Raw genomic sequence first — 14,789 nt, 5'->3', positions numbered from 1 at the left:
CTCCTCCTCCTCCTCCTCCTCCTCCTCCTCCTCCTCCTCCTCTTCTTCTTCTTCTTCTTCTTCTTCTTCACCTTCTATTGTGTGGGTTGGATGGTCCCTCCCCTTACCTGGCCAATCCCCCTACCAACGCCTCCCCCAGGTGGGATTGGATGCTGGCTGAGGTAGGCGGGGACCACAGGTATCCAGCCTGGGGAAGACGACGCCAGCCCAAACTGGCAGGAGCCACTCTAGGGTCCAAGGGGGCTGCGTGCGACCACACAAAAGTCGCTCCCCATTTAATGTGGGGAACAGTCATTGCCAACAGACCACACATCAGAGAATTATTCTTTTTTTTTTACAAGGGATTTGTTGTTGTTGTTGTTTAGTTGTTTAGTCGTGTCCGACTGAAATATACTCGGAGTCAAATGTGGATTTCATGCTCTTTATTCAGCTCAAAGTAGCGAGGGATAGAAGTTCCCCCAAAACATCTGCTTTATATACATTATTTTGTTGGACTTTTGGTTTTAACTGGAAAAGCCTCAAAACCAGTTTAGCACTTGGAGTGGTGTCCAGCTATGCTTCCTTCTGTGTTTCTCTGCTTCTCCAGTGCTTTAGCAGAGTTTTTCCAAACTTCTTACTTCCTCTTCCTGCGCAACAGTATGTGTGCCTTTCGTGCCAGCAATTAAACTCCCACAATGTCTGGGTTGTTTCAAAGTAAGCAAGCTTTAATTACAAGCATATAAATCATAGCCACTTTCCCGGAGAATGGGAGGACATCATCGCTCTGGTTTAGAACCGAAAGTAAGACTGACTGAGAAAAAAACGGTGCATCACATAAATCACAGAGACATCGTATACAGCAGATAACCCGGATGTATGACGCATCTTCCTCCCTGTGGGAGGAGCGAACTGTTTGAGCTTCTTTAACCCTGAAAGCTCCAAACCTCACACCCCCTCTCGCGCCTCTCCACAGGGGTACCGGTAAGCATACTGCTTACCCTACACTCAAACCTTCACAGAACTCCCTATGACGTTGGAAGCTAAGTGGTTTTGTGAACCCGACTGCTAGGTTCAATGGGCCCCACGTGATTGGCTAATTCCGGGATTCTCCTGTAGGCCAATCAGGTTGTGGATTCACTTCCACCTGGAGCTGGATTGGGTGGCTCCTGCGGACCAACCTGACTGCTGCATTCTGAATCCTATTGTTCTAGGGCCAATCAGACTGCTGCATTTTGGATCCTATTCAACTCAGTACATAACACCGACTCTTTGTGACCCCGTGGACCAGAGCACGCCAAGGATAGAGAAAGTAATAAAACATAGATAAGCAGAACCAGGAAGAGATATGTAGATAACCAGAGAAAGGAAGAGGTGACCATGTCAGATCACTAATCTCCTCGAAATCACAATAATCTTCCGGAATAAGTTTCCCAATCACCAGACAGTGTTGGTAATATGGAGCGAAATGGACCAGTGGTTTGACTTGACCTAGGCAAGCTTGACACCGCTTTCTCCATGTTCTGCTGATAGACCGGAGGACCCGTCGGAGTCAAATAGTAGACAGATGGCTTCCTGTCCTTGTTGTAGGCAAAGGAAGGCCAGCTCCATCTTTGTATTCGCATCGTTATCATTCCGAAATGCAAACGTGCAAAAAATAATTATATTCAGGCAGTGCTTTTTTTTTCTTCTTTTAAAAAAATGTTTAGGGGTACTCTCATTTTGACTCAAGAAAATCACTACTTTATAGTCCAAATTGGGAAAAATAAATAGAGTAAATGGACAAAAGTACAAAGATTCACAAAATGTTTAGGGGTGTGCGTACCCCTGCGTACCCCCCCCCTCCCGGAAAAAAGCACTGTGTTCAGGAAATGTCACTTGCAAAAATGTGAATATTAGTCCAGATTGCATGCAAAATAATAATAATAATAAATTGTTTATATTGGTAGAAATTTGCACTAAAATGATGCTGAGTTTTCATGAGGATGTTTTATATATGTTTCTTTTAAAATATGCAAATGGATGTGGAACTCATCTGAAGTTTGGGGGAAGTGAAATTGTCCGATTGGTTTCCCCTGATCTGTATTCAGCTCATCCCTCGGTTGTGATGCTTTGAGAGCCAGTGTGGTGTAGTGGTTAAGAGCGGTGGACTCGTCATATAGTTAGAAAAGCCCTTTTTCAGGTTTGGATGAGAAATAAAGATTTATTGGAGAGAAAGACCCCCAGATGGATTTCACCAGTAGAGGCAAAGGCTTATAAAAGACCTAATATGTCTGCAAAATGGCCAAGATATGTAGATATATTGCAGCAAGAAGGTGAGACGCTTAAGTTGAAAAGCTACGACCAAATGAAAGAAGAAGTCACTGACTGGCTGCAGTATTATCAAATTTTTGAAATTTTTAGATTAGACAAAAAGATTGGTTTCCAGATAGAAAAATCAAAGCTGGAAACAGAGTTAATTGACCCGAACTCTAAAAACCTTTCCAGGATGTATAATTTGTTGCTAGAGTGGCATACGAAAGATGAACTGGTTAAATCTGCAATGATAGATTGGGCAAAAGATGTGGGACATAATATTATGATGGATGACTGGGAGAGGTTGTGGAAGGAAGGTATCAAATTTACTGCTTGTAATGTATTAAGAGAAAATATTATGAAAATGATATATAGGTGGTATTTGACACCAGTGAAGATAGCTAAGATATATCATGTTACAAGTAATGTGTGTTGGAAATGTAAATCTGCGGAAGGTACCTTTTCTCATATGTGGTTGACATGCCCAAGGGTTAAGGCTTTCTGGGAGAAGATTTATAATGAACTCAAGAAGGTAATGAAAATTACTTTTAGTAAGAAACCAGAGGCCTTCCTTTTGAGCATGACCAATCATGACATACCCAGTCAGGACAGAGTGTTTTTTATGTATGCCACAACAGCTGCTAGAATTTTACTTGCAAGAAACTGGAAAGGCGAAGAGATCCCGACAGTGGAAGAATGGCAGATGAAGCTAATGGACTTTATGGAACTTGCCGAACTGACCGCGAGACTCCGAGACCAGAGGGAGGAGAAGGTGCAACAGGATTGGAAGAAATTTAAGGACTATTTAAAAAATTGTGTAAAATTGGATATCTGAGCAGAATTAGCTTGTTGAATTGGCTTTAGCTAGTTGATGTTAGATATAAGAAGTATTGTTATGAATGATTTAAATGTTTAGGAATGTTTTAGGATATGTAGTTTAAGTAATGAATTATATTTGATTAATTAATATCTTGAAGACTATTAAGAAGAGTGGTGGATGTTAGAAAAAATAGATACAAAGTTACTAAAGTATATTGATATTGAACGCAGTTGAGGGAACGGGGGAAGTCCCCCCCTAAAGAAGATAGAAACTAGAATTAAATAATGATAGTTTATTGTTCCGGTGTATTTAGGTATGTATAAGTTTTCTTTTATTTTTTGTTATTTTTGTTTAATGTGTCTATTATGTTTTCCTTATTATGTATTTGTGTGTGTTTCTGTTGTTTAATGTGAAAATAATAAAATATCTTAAAAAAAAAAAGAGCGGTAGACTCGTAATCTGGTGAACCGGGTTAGCTTCCCCGCTCCTCCACATGCAGCTGCTGGGTGACCTTGGGCTAGTCACACTTCTCTGAAGTCTCTCAGCCCCACTCACCTCACAGAGTGTTTGTTGTGGGGGAGGAAGGGAAAGGAGAATGTGAGCCGCTTTGAGACTCCTTCGGGTAGTGATAAAGCGGGATATCAAATCCAAACTCTTCTTCCTCTTCTTCTTCTTCTCCCACTCCAGGAAATCTGCTTGCGGCTGCCTTGCCTGCCCTGCCCTGCAGTCCTGCATGTGAGAACCGCTTCTCCCGGGTCGCCTGGCTGCAAAATATGCCTCCTTTGACATGTGGAGTCCTCTTCCTCGCCATCGACATGTCCTTCCGCCTCATCACAGGTGAGTCCAGGAACCGGGAAGGGCACAGAGGTGCCGCCGCAGACAAGCAGGCAGTCTGGCCTCAGAGGTGCCACGGAGAGAAGGTCCTCGGGTGACCTTCTCGGGATCCAGGTGGTCTTTTCGGCATAGCACTCTCGAGCTGCGTAAGAGGTTTTCGAGGCCAAAAGCAGCTCTTTGAATTGGGTCCGGAAACGGATTGGTGTGGCGTTCACCCCTAAAGGTTCTCCAAGAGTTAACTTGGCAGGGAGGAGCTTGACCAATGGGAGCTCTCCAGGCAATTAGAGTGTGGAAGGATGGCAGTTAGAGAGGATAGAAAAGGCAGTTAGAGGTTAGAAGTCAGACAGTTGAGTTGAGTTGAGTTAGGGAAGGATAGAGAGAGGGAGATAGAGCCTATGATCAGAGCTAGAGCAGAGTGAATAATAAACAGGAGGCATTAGGGATAGTTATTGGAATACTAGGTAGAGAGTTGATATATACTTATCTGAATAACCATACAGTTTTATTAAACGTTTTACCAAGTCAATCGAAACCATTACGCTTTGTACACACAATAATAGGAATAGGAATAGGAATAGGAATAATTTATTATTGGCCAAGTACATTTTCCAACATACTTGGAATTTGTTTCGGCTACATTGCAATGTAAACATTGTAAACATTGTAAACAATTACAATACAAAGAAGTAAAGAAACCCCACCCATATTTTACCTCCCCTTAAGCTATACAACTACGAATTTAACAATTTAATGGCACAAGGGAAAAAACTATTCTTGTGCCTGGCCGATTTTGTATATGAAGTCCTGTAGCGACGTCCAGATGGAAGTAAATCAAGCAGATGATGACCGGGATGTAAAGGATCTGCTACAATTCTCTCTGCTCTCTTCCTTACTCGGGTAGCATAAATTGCCTCTATTGAAGGCAAGCTAACACCAATTACCCTTTCTGCAATTCTTACAGCTCGTTGGAGCTTTTTCTTGTCTCTCTTAGAGGCTGTACCGTACCAAGCTGTTATAGAATTACAGAGAACAGTTTCAATGATGCCTCTGTAGAATTGAATCAACACTTCCTGGGACAATTTAAATTTCCTTAGTTGACGCAGGAAATACAGCCTCTGGTGGACCTTTTTAATAATACTATTGATGTTGCTTGACCAATTTAAGTTATAAGAAATTATGGAGCCCAGGAACTTAAAGGACTCTACTATTACAACCATGTTACCAAGAATGGAAAGTGGTGGCAGAACAGAAGAGTGCCTTCTGAAATCAATTACCATTTCTACTGTCTTTTGGATATTTAGTACCAAATTATTTTTGGTGCACCACGAAACAAGATGGTCTACTTCCCGCCTATACACAGATTCATCGTCCTCCTGGATAAGCCCAATAACTGTTGTGTCATCAGCAAATTTCAAGATCTTAACCGATGGATCAGTTGAGGTACATTCATTTGTGTATAGAGAGAAAAGAAGTGGGGAAAGGACACACCCCTGGGGAGCACCGGTATTGATGGTATTGTTGCTCGATATAATTTTCCCCAACCTCACCTGCTGCCTCCTGTCCGTTAAAAAGCTGTATATCCATCGGCAAACAGGGGCAGGTAAATTGAGATGAATTAATTTAGAAAACAATTTAGATGGTACAATAGTATTAAAAGCTGAGCTAAAGAAAGTTTCAATAAAGAAACTTATGTTTTATTTTACCAAAATCTGAATCTGAAGTGAGTTATTCATTTGCCAGAGTGAATACTGGCTGGTGGCAGCGGAGATACCATATGTCGTTGGAGCAGTTACCAATAGACCATTAAACGTCCGGGGTTGCTGCTCAGGTCTGAGAGAGTGACCGCGACAAAAGTGGCGGCAGCGGTGGGACGAATAACTATTGAAAGGGTGGAAAAGGTGTGAGGGTAGTGTGACAAGGGAGTAAACGTAAAAGGAGGCAACTTTACAATTCTGTAAGGGAGAGGAACACAAACACCGGAAGGGGAAAGGGAGAATACTGTGAGAGTTACTCAGCCCTGTGGTGTGAAGTGATTATTCCAATAGTGAAGAATTGTAAGAGGAAGCCAGGTGTACGTTACTCTAGACTATTTTGGGCAAAAGGGTTTGGTTTTGAGAGGGCAATATAAAGCGCGTTGGAGAAAGTTCTGAGGTAACTTTAGGCGTGTATTTGCGACCTGAGTGATAAAACCAAGCCAAACAAAATAGTTAACTGCAACCCTCCATATTAAAAAGTGAAGTAAAACCACCCACCAATAACTAAGGATGCCACCAAAAAAATCTAAGACTGCTCTGAGAAGTGCTAATGGCGAAAGCTCTGAGGAGGAGAATGGGATTTCCCAAGGGGAGGAAATCAGTACTGAGGCCTCTATCATAGATCCTTCAAGGGGAATGAGTTCTAATGTCTCAGAAGAGTTTGAGAAATGGAAGTTAGAACAAGAATATAAACTGAAGGAATTAGAAATGAGATTGCAAGCTGAGGCAAGAGAGAAAGAAATGAGATTGCAAGCTGAGGAAAGAGAGAAAAAATTGCAAGCTGAGGCAAAAGAGAACGAACTGAGATTGCAAGCTGAGGCAAAAGAGAACGAACTGAGATTGCAAGCTGAAAGAGAGGAGAGAGAGAGACAATATAATTTAGAAATGAAGAGGATGGAATTGTCAGCTCTGAGCAATCAAAATAACAGCAACAACAGTACGCCTCAAACTGTTAACAAAATAGATTTAAAACGATTCCCTGAATATAGGGACACTGACAACCCTGAAGCTTACATTTTAGCTTTTGAAAGGGCTATTCAGGATTTTGGAGTGTCAGCTGAGGATCAAATGCCAATATTAAGGGCACGCATCAGCGGAAAGCTGACAGAAATTTATTCTCAACTACCCTTAGACCAATCTAAAGATTTCCAAGTTTTTAAAAAGATGGTCTTTGTGAGATTTGGAATAACAAAGGAACAATTGAGGCAAAGGTTTCGCAATGTATGCAAAGTGCGGGAAGAGACATTTGCTCAGTTGGGAGCGAAAACCCGCGACTATTTAAATAAATGGTTAGAGCAGGAGGAGGCTAATTCAGTCGAAAAGATCAAAGAGGTGATTGCGTTAGAGCAATTCTACAATACCCTACCCAGTCATCTCAAATATTTAATTAAAGAAAGACACCCTGCTACTTTACAGGAGGCGGCAGATTTAGCTGACCAGATAAACGAAATTAGAGACCATAAATTTGACGAACCAAATTTTGGCGGGAAACATTGGGGGACTCCCAAAAGCAAAACTCAGCCGATGAAGGGAGACTTTACCTCAGGAACAGAAAAAAGAGACAGATCAGTGCTAAGTGAACCAAAAGAAAAAGCAACTGGTAGCACCAGTAGTAGTGAAGATAAGGGGAGGAAACCTAATTACACTAACTCCAAAGAAATTAAGTGTTGGATATGTAATCAATTTGGGCATAAGGGATATCAGTGTAAGCATAAGACAGATAAAACTCCAAGTGTTAACTCCCAGAAGCAGGCTTATTGTATCAAGTCCGCTGAGGCCATTCAAGCCAGTGAGGTTACCATGGCAACCGCAGCTTCTCCACAGGCCGAGGCTATGGCCGAAGCTCACGATACTTTAGCCCACTGTTATGTGATTTCATATAACCATGAATTATTAAGGAAGGCTGGGGAATTTATTCATGTAGAAGGGAAGACAGTTGTGGGGATAAAAGATACAGCATCACAACTGACACTTGTCCATTCAAGCTTGATTGGTCCCACTAACATAATCCCTGGCAAGCTAGTGAAAATAAAGGGAATTTCACGACACCCTGAGATTCTACAAATGGCAGACGTACATATAACATATAAGGACTGGTCAGGAAGGTGGGAAGTGGCGGTATCTGAGGAGATTCCCGCTGCAGTTTTAATTGGATGGGATCTCCTAGAGCATGTACAGAGTGCGTTTGTGGTGACACGCTCAACAGGGAGTCAGCAGTTACGCAACTCTGAGGAGATGGCAACTGTTGCAAAGGAGGGTGGTGAAGGGAAAGATGAAGCCCTGTTGGTTCCTTTTAGAAGTAAAATAAAACCTAACTTTGGTCAGGAACAAAAGGGTGATGCTGAGTTGATAAAGTGTTTTGAGGCAGCCCAGGCAATTAATCCTTTAACCCCTGAGAACCCTGAAAGGTTTTGCGTGAGCAATGGACTATTATATCGGGAAGTCCTTGTTGGACCAACTAGAGGGGGAAGTGAGATTAAAAGGCAGCTAGTGATCCCTAAAGTCTACAGAGAGAAGATTCTGCAGCAGGCGCATGACAGCGTTTTTGGGGCGCATATGGGGATTACCAGAACCAAACAGCGAGTGGGGCAAAAATTTTATTGGCCAAACATGGGCAAGCAGATTAAACAATTTTGTCAAGCTTGTGACATTTGCCAGCGAAGGGGCACAGGCAATGATAAAACTAAGGCAAAGTTATGTCCTTTACCGGTGATATCCACACCTAGGCTGGGTCTGGATATAAAAGAGCCTTTACCTAAAGCAACACAGAAGGGAAATGCTTTAAAGGAAGATGAGGAAAAGTCTAAGATAAAATGTTGGGAGGGGACAGGGGAGCAAAAATGTACCCTACAGGAAATAAAAATGGCTCCGACCCTAACCCAACAACAGCAGAAAAAGGCATTCACAATCCTGCAAGATTATACCAGTACTTTCAGTAACACCCCAGGAAAAGCCAAGGGAGTGATGCATTGTATAGACACTGGAGATGCCAAAAACAAAAGCAATAAACCCCTATCAAATAACTGGGGAGTATGTGGATGAAGTAAATATGGATCTAGTAAACAGTTTTATTTCCGGGATCCTGTGGGCCGAGGAACGGGAAGCCCCATATTTAGAACACAAGGTCTTTATATTTGACAATGGGGGGCAGGCCTGGAAAGTTTATAACTGGTCACATATTACCACAGTGGCAATTTTTGGAAAATACAAACCAGAGCTTATGGGTTACGCTCATTCAAGAGGAGTTAGAGTTGTTTTAAAAAGTGACTTATCTGTGAGATCAGTTAGAACAACTATTCAAGGTTATGATAAATCATTCATCAGTTGGAAATATAGAAAGAAAAACATACTGATAGTTATAGTTGCCCTGGTGTCCCGTCAACTTTCTATAAAAGTGAAAGTGTTTCCTACACTAGAGTTTGTGTGGTGGAAAGATGGGTACCCTGCTGTTCAGGCAACACAAATAAAGACCCAAGATGAACGTGGTTACACAGCATTAACGTGGCGACCACATCAAAGACATAAAAAAGTCGTCTTCAAATTGCTTGAAGTGGGAACTGATAATTCAATACAGACCGAAGATGGACTGACAGCAAGGGAGATTGCTAACAGAAATAGGCAATCAGAGCTTTTTAGTCTACTTTCATTAAGTAAACCCGTTTGTCCAAGAAGCTTCGGCAAGCTGATTAAAAAAGCAGCTATCCACAAGCTTCTGAAAGCAGTTCCCAATGAATTCAAAAGCCAGACAACCAGTTTTTATGCAGCTTTTGATGACATGGAGATGTTTGTGCAAGACATCACGCTTCAACACTTAACAGAGATCCTGAAGGAGAGAGAGGGTGATCCAAGAGAGCTTTTGATCCTGAGAAACAAAGACTCTACACAGCTTGGAATCCACAGTCGTTACAGGCGCATCGACTGCAGGTATCGGAGTTGGACTGTGTCATCCAGCACAGGAAAACAACTTGCATCCCGTCATGTGTGGCAGAGAAAAGACTGGTGCCCAGAGAAAGACACTTCTTGTGGCGGTTAAGGTCAATAAGTACAGTAAAAGGGACCTTGAACATCGTGGCTGATACTTTGTCCAGGAGACCAGAGGAAGAAGACTGATGGCGCATTAATAAAATTGTTTATTAAAAGTATGCTTATTTTATGCATTTAACAGAGGTATGTATATAATTAATGTGACGGGGAGGATGTAGGAGAATGTGATATGGGTTGGAAGGGGAAAAAAAGGTAAACAGGGGATAGAGAATATGTAAATGTTATAAAGGTTATGTATTTTGAGCTGTTGCTGTTTGAACAGGAGAGTAACTGTATTAAGTTAACCCTCCTGATTCAAACTTTATTAAGGGGGGAGGAGATGTGGCGTTCACCCCTAAAGGTTCTCCAAGAGTTAACTTGGCAGGGAGGAGCTTGACCAATGGGAGCTCTCCAGGCAATTAGAGTGTGGAAGGATGGCAGTTAGAGAGGATAGAAAAGGCAGTTAGAGGTTAGAAGTCAGACAGTTGAGTTGAGTTGAGTTAGGGAAGGATAGAGAGAGGGAGATAGAGCCTATGATCAGAGCTAGAGCAGAGTGAATAATAAACAGGAGGCATTAGGGATAGTTATTGGAATACTAGGTAGAGAGTTGATATATACTTATCTGAATAACCATACAGTTATATTAAACGTTTTACCAAGTCAATCGAAACCATTACGCTTTGTACACACAATAAAGAAACTTATGTTTTATTTTACCAAAATCTGAATCTGAAGTGAGTTATTCATTTGCCAGAGTGAATACTGGCTGGTGGCAGCGGAGATACCATATGTCGTTGGAGCAGTTACCAATAGACCGTTAAACGTCCGGGGGTGCTGCTCAGGTCTGAGAGAGTGACCGCGACAATTGGCAGCCAGTGGAGTCGGACCAGAACTGTCAGGGGTTGGACTGACAAAAAATGGTGGGGACCGCCCCTCCCTCTTCCTGCACCTTCCCTAGAAGATCAGGACAGTATAGATTAAGAGCAGTGGTTTGCAGAAGGGCATAGTTCAGAGGCTGCAGAGGGGAGAAGTGGGGAAATAAAAATAGAAACTGGGCCAAAAATAGAAACTGGGCGAAAGCAAACAAGTTGAATTTTAACAGGGAGAAATGTAAAGTACTACACTTGGGCAAAATAAAAATAAAAATGAAATACAGGATGGGTGACACCTGGCTTGAGAGCAGTACATGTGAAAAGGATCTAGGAGTCTTGGTAGACCACAAACTTGACATGAGTCAACCGTGTGATGCAGCAGCTAAAAAAGCCAATGCAATTCTGGGCTGCATCAATAGGAGTATAGCATCTAGATCAAGGGAAGTAATAGTACCACTGTATTCTGCTCTGGTCAGACCTCACCTGGAATACTGTGTCCAGTTCTGGGCACCACAGTTCAAGAAGGATACTGACAAGCTGGAACGTGTCCAGAAGAGGTGTGCACTGTATCTGAAGAAGTGTGCATGCACACGAAAGCTCATACCAAGAACAAACTCAGTTGGTCTCTAAGGTGCTACTGGATAGAATTTTCTATTTTGTTCAGCCACTGTGAGAACAGGATACTGGACTGGCGGTGCAACCGGCCTTATGTTAATCTTACCAATGATTTGGGAGGTGCCATGACATGGGACGTGGGTGGCACTGTGGGTTAAACCACAGAGCCTAGTGCTTGCCGATCAGAAGGTCGGCAGTTCGAATCCCTGCGATGGGGTGAGCTCCCGATGCTCAGTCCCTGCTCCTGCCCACCTAGCAGTTTGAAAGCACGTCAAAGTGCAAGTAGATAAATAGGTACCGCTCCGGCGGGAAGGTAAACGGCGTTTCCGTGCGCTGCTCTGGTTCGCCAGAAGCGGCTTAGTCATGCTGGCCACATGACCCGGAAGCTGTACACTGGCTCCCTCAGCCAGTAACGCGAGAGGAGTGCCGCAACCCCAGAGTCGTCCACAACTGAACCCTTTACCTTTACCTTTATGACAGGACAGGATTTCTGGGCAGCTCCAGACCCAGGCAGGCAGCCTACCTACATCTTGAAATAAATGGAGGAAATAACAGGTTACTACGTAAAAGCAGGGCGGTTGGGAACGAGACCATTAAGTCCAGAGTCTGAAACTTTCTATCTCTACCACTGGGTACCAGACGGGTTTTGTCCGGGGGTGAAACTTGTTAATGAGTCCAGAAATCTTAGTGGATGAAGGAAGGAAGAGCTTGTGACTCAAGCTGCTTTGGATAAGGGGTTTAAAGCACGTGGGGAATTTACAAGGCTCCCCCAGTCCTCCACAGGTCTTCCAGCTGCTGCCAGACCTTTCCATTTGTGTTGCAAAGCAGAAAGGTCTGAACAAGAACAAGCAGCATGTCGGCTAATAATAAGCTGATCTATGGCCATTAGACGGCAGAAAGTGAGGAGGAATTAAAGAACCTTTTAATGAGGGTGAAAGAGGAGAGCGCAAAATATGGTCTGAAGCTCAACATCAAAAAAACTAAGATCATGGCCACTGGTCCCATCACCTCCTGGCAAATAGAAGGGGAAGAAATGGAGGCAGGGAGAGATTTCACTTTCTTGGGTTCCATGATCACTGCAGATGGTGACAGCAGTCACGAAATTAGAAGACGCCTGCTTCTTGGGAGAAAAGCAATGACAAACCTAGACAGCATCTTAAAAAGCAGAGACATCACCTTGCCGACAAAGGTCCGTATAGTTAAAGCTATGGTTTTCCCAGTAGTAATGTACGGAAGTGAGAGCTGGACCATCAAGAAGGCTGATCACCGAAGAATTGATGCTTTTGAATTATGGTGCTGGAGGAGACTCTTGAGAGTCCCATGGACTGCAAGAAGATCAAACCTATCCATTCTCAAAGAAATCAGCCCTGAGTGCTCACTAGAAGGACAGATCCTGAAGTTGAGGCTCCAGTACTTTGGCCACCTCATGAGAAGAGAAGACTCCCTAGAAAAGACCCTGATGTTGGGAAAGATGGAGGGCACAAGGAGAAGGGGACGACAGAGGATGAAATGGTTGGACAGTGTTCTCAAAGCGACTGGCATGAGTTTGGCCAAACTGCAAGAGGCAGTGAAGGATAGGCGTGCCTGGCGTGCTCTGGTCCATGGGGTCACGAAGAGTCGGACACGACTGAACAACAACAACAGCAAAATGGCCATTAGATGTACCTTCGGGGACAATGTAATAAGTTCATTATCCTGGAAGAACGGTTAACCTATTGCTACGTTTGGAGCACGTATCGTTGCATTTGCAGGATACTGACTGGAATGAACGTTCCCCGCATCAAATGAGGTGCGTGCGTGTTTTGCGTGGTCGTGAGTAGCCCCCTGGGATCACGGAGCAGCTCCTCGCAGTTGGTCCTGGCAGCGCCTTCCCAGGTTGGGATACCTGTGGACTCCACCTACTCCAGCAGCCGTTTTGCGTGGTCGCGAGTAGCCCCCTTGGATCACAGTGCAGCTCCTGGCAGTTGGGTCTGGCACAGCCTTCCCAGGTTGGATATCTGTGGACTCCACCTACTCCAGCAGCCGCCAATCCTGGCTGGAGAGGTGTTGCCGGGGGGATTGGCCAGGTAGAAGGAGGGATTATACAGTACACACAATAGAACTTGAGTCATAACTGGGAAGCGGCCGTTGGATTCAGAGCTTCCCCATCCTCCACTCCCTCAATTGACGTTTATGTTGCAGGTTATCCACCTTCTTTTCCGCAGCCACACAGGCACGCAGGCGCTGCTATGTCAAGGTCGCTGTTGAAGGGCCGGAAAGGACTTTCCCTGCATTGGCAGGATTCACCTTTCCTGTAGCAATTCTTCACAACTTTGGCGGTTGCAGGCCTTGGGCGGAATCCTTTAGTCATCTACAAATTTGGGGTGTGTGGGGGGCGGTGACCCCTGCCCCCATTGCGGTGTCGATACCAGGATTCCTGTTAAAGGGGTCTCGGGGGGAGGCATTGACCATACGCCCTGAGGTCGTCACTGCCCTCCCCCTCCAGCGGCGGCAAAACGGGGGGCGGGCTATCTGCTTGAACATACAGGTAAAACTCAAAAAATTAGAATATCGTGGAAAGGTTCATTTCTTTCAGTAATTCATCTTAAAAGGTGAAACTAATATATGAGATAGACTCATGACATGCAAACGAGATATAAGCCTTTATTGGTTATAATTGTGATGAATATGGCATACAGCTGATGAGAACCCCAAATTAACCATTTCAACTTTGGGGTTCTCATCATCTGTGTGCCATAATCATCACAATTATAACAAACAAAGGCTTGACGTATCTCGCTTTGCATGTCATGAGTCTATCTCATATATTAAACTCCAGTAGCTAATGAAAACAATTGCTTACATAAATGGACTTTTCCACGATATTCTAATTTTTCGAGTTTCACCTGTATGTTCTCCAGAGCTAGCCCACTCCCCACTCATTCTAGATAACCCTGAAATTACCCGGAACCCCGGCTGGGAAGGATAAACGCCCAATGCCTGAGCCAAGGTCTCCCTACATCTGAAAACTCCAAAGTTGAAATTATTAATTTGGGGTTCTCATGAGCTGTACCCCATAATCATCACAATTCAAAGTTTCAAAAGTTTTCTGTTTCATTAATCTGATTTTCCATTCTATCTCTTGATTAAGTAGTTTAGAAAATTGGGACTGCAAGAACTTTATTTCTTCAAAAGTTTAAAGAAAAGACAGGAATTAAATACCATCACAAACATTGAAGCTAATGATAAACTGGTGGAGAATCCCGAGGAGATCAGAAAATGTTTTCAGAAGTTTTATAAACAATTGTACAAAGAGGATAAACAAGAAGAAGGCATCATAGAGAAATTTCTGGAAAAGAATGGTTTGCATAAAATCCCAGAAGAAAAGATTATAACACTCAACCACTGGACTGGCTGATTCAACCTCTACTAGAAGTTTGCAGTGGATATCTAATATCACATTGATATTGAAACCAGAAACAGATAAAACTCAGATGAAGAATTATCGACCTATTTCACTTTTAAATGTGGATTACAATTTTTTTTTGCAAATGTTATGGCCACAAGGTTAAAAAGAGTTTTGAAGGATTATATCCACAAAGACCAAGCGGGTTTTTTACC

This window comes from Lacerta agilis, chromosome 10 (assembly GCF_009819535.1).
Source record: "Lacerta agilis isolate rLacAgi1 chromosome 10, rLacAgi1.pri, whole genome shotgun sequence".
In the NCBI taxonomy this organism is placed as follows: domain Eukaryota; kingdom Metazoa; phylum Chordata; class Lepidosauria; order Squamata; family Lacertidae; genus Lacerta; species Lacerta agilis.
This window is presented reverse-complemented; position numbering follows the sequence as displayed.